The sequence below is a fragment of the Sturnira hondurensis genome, unplaced genomic scaffold, assembly GCF_014824575.4.
Source record: "Sturnira hondurensis isolate 20B ecotype Veracruz unplaced genomic scaffold, ASM1482457v3 Scaffold0001520, whole genome shotgun sequence".
Taxonomy (NCBI): Eukaryota; Metazoa; Chordata; class Mammalia; order Chiroptera; family Phyllostomidae; genus Sturnira; species Sturnira hondurensis.
The window spans coordinates 24,082-28,078 of record NW_028074151.1 but is presented as its reverse complement, the minus strand read 5'-3'; the positions used below and the strand labels follow the sequence as shown (position 1 = coordinate 28,078).

At 44.4% G+C, this 3,997-nt stretch overlaps 1 pseudogene; it reads right to left on the bottom strand.

The window, feature by feature from the left end:
• Positions 1–241: 241 nt before the first annotated feature.
• Positions 242–1,201, bottom strand: LOC118975572 (olfactory receptor 3A1-like; annotated as a pseudogene).
• Positions 1,202–3,997: the final 2,796 nt, after the last annotated feature.

The following is a 3,997-nucleotide window of genomic DNA, read 5'->3' as shown; positions in this document are numbered from 1 at the left end:
TTTGTCAACTGACCTGACCTAGTACTAATTTACATACCCATTGCCTATAACTGGGAAGGGCTTCTTTGAAAAACAATAACTATTACCACCTCCAAAAAAGAAAGATAAAAAAGAAAGATAGAAGAAAGATAGAAGCTCAGAAAGATAGAAGCAGTTCTGGATCATTTGTTCTAGCTATTGGCTCCAGAGGATTTCTCCTATATTCCAAAAAGAAAAGGAGGCAGTGACAATGCACAGTTTATCAAGTCAATGACCACTTCCCTGTGATCACCCGCCAGAGGGCACCCTGCACGTGAGGGTTCCAGAGGCTGTAAAAGAGTGGGTTCAGCATGGGGTTGATGATAGTGTTAAAAATTCCAACAGCTTTATCCTTATCTGAAAGCTTGGCTGAACCTAATTGCATGTAGTTAAGAATTCCTGAGCCATAGAATATAGAAACCACAGTGAGATGAGAACTACATGTGGAGAAGGTTTTCTTTCTGCCCTCCACTGAGTGGATTTGTAAAACTGCAGCTGCCACATGGGCATAGGAGGTGACAATGAGAGCCATGGGTGTACCTGCCATTAAGAAACCAACGGCAAAGAGCAACTACTCATTGAGTTGGGTGCTGGAAAAGGACAGCTGGAAGAGCTGTGGGAGGTCACAGTAGAAGTGAGGGATCACATTGGGACCACAGGAGTTGAGTGTGGATATGGCCACAGTATGAGCCAATTCATTGGTAAAGGGATAGGCTCAGGACACAGTCACCAAAATCCTCTGGACCATATGACTCATGCGGGTGCTGTAGGTGAGGGGCCGGCAGATGGCCAAGAATCTGTCATAAGCCATGGCTGTCAACAGGAAGCAGTCCACACCAACCAGTAGACCAAAGAAGAAACACTGTGTGAGGCAAGCTCCATACAGAATAGCACACTTGTGGGTCAACAGATGACCCAACCTTGAGGGGACTATGACAGTGATGCACCCAACGTCCACAACTGACAGGTTCCCCAAGAAAAAGTACATGGAGGTGTGGAATTTGGGATCCACTAAGATGGCAGCCAGGATGCTCAGGTTGTGTCCTACTGTGACTAGGTAGGCAAAGAGAAAGAGCACAAAGACAAGGGGCCACAGCTCTGGCAATTCCACCAAGTCCAGTAGAATGAACTCAGTAACAGCAGCTCCATTTGCCCCGGATTCTGGATCCATCAGTACCTGTAAGGAAACGTCCTGGTGTGGAAGTACCAGTCAACTCAAAGCATTTACGCAACATAAATGTTTTACAGCACCTGTGTTCATAGCTTCCTGAGTAGTCCACAGCTACTCAGGTGATGTAGTCGTGGACTCAGTAGTCCAGGTGATGATGTTACTTCACCCCTGATCACACCTCACTCACTGACCTTCCATCACCCCCAAAGTCTTTATTCTACTCTCACCTGAGATGCCCCGAATTAACATCACCTTCTCTCTTCTATAGTGTTCCTATTGTAAGGGTTAGAATACTTGGGAAAAATGAGTTAAAACAAAAGCTGACTTCCTCTTTGACTGCTGTAAGATTAAGAGAGGATTTCCCCATTTTCCTCTGAGGGCTTAGCCCAAAGCATCAAGGAGATTTCAAAATAAAAATGATATATTCAGAAAAACCACAAGACATTTTAAAAACTAACCTAGGACACCCGGAGGAAGATGGCGATGGAGTAGGATGGAGTGGATTCCATCTCCCCATACACATGGGAGAAAAACCTGGCTGATCTACGGAGGAACAGAGAAAACAGCCAAGAGTTCCCCAGCATATATGAAAATAAGAGACCAGAAATTGTAGCAGACTCTGAAAAACCAGACGGTAAGGAGATCGGAGCAAAGACAGGAGCAGCGAGGGCCTCGGCCGGCACCCAGGGTGGTCTACCACAGACTCTTTGGGAGCCCCAGGCCTGATGCAGGATTCTTGGGAGAGAGTTGGGTCATCAGCTCTCTCCCTCCCCAGCCAAGCAAGGTTTGGGCAAAACTGGGAGAGACCTGGTTGCTTGAGGTTGCAGAGAGAGGAATAAGGACAAAGGGCTGCGATTACCTGTGGAGTCTTTGGTTGCCACCTTGGGAGAATGGAGAGGTGCAGTGTCGGGTTCCCACTCTGATAGTCACTGGTCTGGCTGGAGAATTGGGCTGTGCTGGGCAGGCTTGAGTGGAAGGAATCTCTGGAAAAGTAAACTGTTTGGGGGATCCCCCTGAGATAGCTTCTTGGCCTACTCCCCACCCAGCTTGGCAGTGATCCCAAGGTTGGGTGGAAGGTCTTGCGTTCCCTCATAGCACTGGGAAGGGTCTGCGCCCAAACCTGTGGGACCCAGGCAACCTGGCCAGGCATGAATGCCCCAACCCCAGCCCACGTCGATGACTCCTGGGAAAAGAGTGCCCTGAAGAGGACCTAGATCCCCTGCGTGGGGTGCTGGGGAGAGGCACCAGGCTAGCTCTTGGGAGAGTGCTCACAAGACTGGTTGGGTACACATAGAGAAGGGAGAAAGGCCCTCAGCCTGCTGCAACCAAGGAGACCAGAAAACTGGTTTGGCCAGCTGGAAACCAATCAGAGGTGTTTTTTTGTTGTTGTTGTCGTTTTTTAAAATAATCTTTTATTTTTTAATTTTTTAAATTTAATTATTGTTCAGGTACATTTTTCTATCTTTTACTCCCATCCAAGTCCACCCCCCTGCCCCGCCCAGAGCTCCCCACCTCCCTTTCATTCCCATCCCCCTTAGTTGTTGTCCATGTGTTCTTTATACTAGTTCCTATAAATCCTTTCCCTTTTCCCCCTGAAATTCCCTCCCCTCTCCCCTCTGGTCACTATTCCGCTGTTCTCTATTTCGGTGTCTTTGTTTTTATTCTGCTTGCTTGTTTTTATTGTTGTTTAGCATCCTATTAAAGGTGATATCATATGGTATTTGTCTTTCAACACCTGGTTTATTTCACTCAGCATAATGCTTCCCAGTTCCATCCATGCTGTTGCAAAGGGTAGGAGCTTCTACATTCTTTCAGCTGCCTAGAATTCCATTGTGTAAATGTACCATAGTTTTTGGATTCATTCATTTACTGATGGGTATCTTGGTTGCTTTCAGCTCTTGGCTATTATAAATTGTGCTGTTATGAACAATAGGGTGCATAAGTTCTTTGGATTGGTGTTTCAGGGTTCTTAGGATATAATCCCAGGAGTGGAATTGCTGGGTCAAAAGGCAGGTCCATTTTTAGTTTTCTGAGAAAATTCTATACTATTTCCACAGTGGTTGTACCTGTCTGCAATCCCACCAACAACGGATTAGGGTCCCCCCTTCTCCACAACCTCTCCAGGGGGAACAAAAAACTTGTTTTTTGTTGCTTTGTTTATGAGGCCAGTCTAACTGGTGTAAAGTGGTATCTCATTGTGGTTTTAATTTGCATCTCTCTGATAGCTAGTGATATTGAGCATCTTTTCATGTGTCTCTGGATCTTCTGTATGTCCTCCTTGGAGAAATATCTATTCAAGTCCTTTCCCCACTTTTTAATTGGGTTGCTTGTCTACTTAGAGTGGAGTCATATAAGTTCTTTGTATATTTTGAAGATTAAACCCTTGTCTGAGGTATCATTGGCATATATGTCTTCCCATACAGTTGGTTCTCTTTTTATTTTAATACTGTTTTCTTTAGCCATGCAACAGCTTTTAATTTTGATGAGATCCCATTTGTTTATTCTTTCCTTTATGTCTCTTTCTCTAGAGGACATATCAGTAAAGACGTTGCTGCGTGAAATATCTGAGATTTTCTTGCCAATATTCTTCTCTAGGATTTTAATGGTGTCACAGCTTATATTTAGGTCTTTTATCCACCTTGGATTTATTTTGGTGTATGGTGTAAGTTGCTGTATTTTTAAATTTTATTATTGTTTTATTTTTAAATATCTTTTTTCTCTCTTTCCTTTTTTCTTGCTTTATTCTTTCCTTCTTTCTTTTGAAACTTATCACTTCTTCCTTTCTTGCCCTGCCTTTTTTTTACCCAC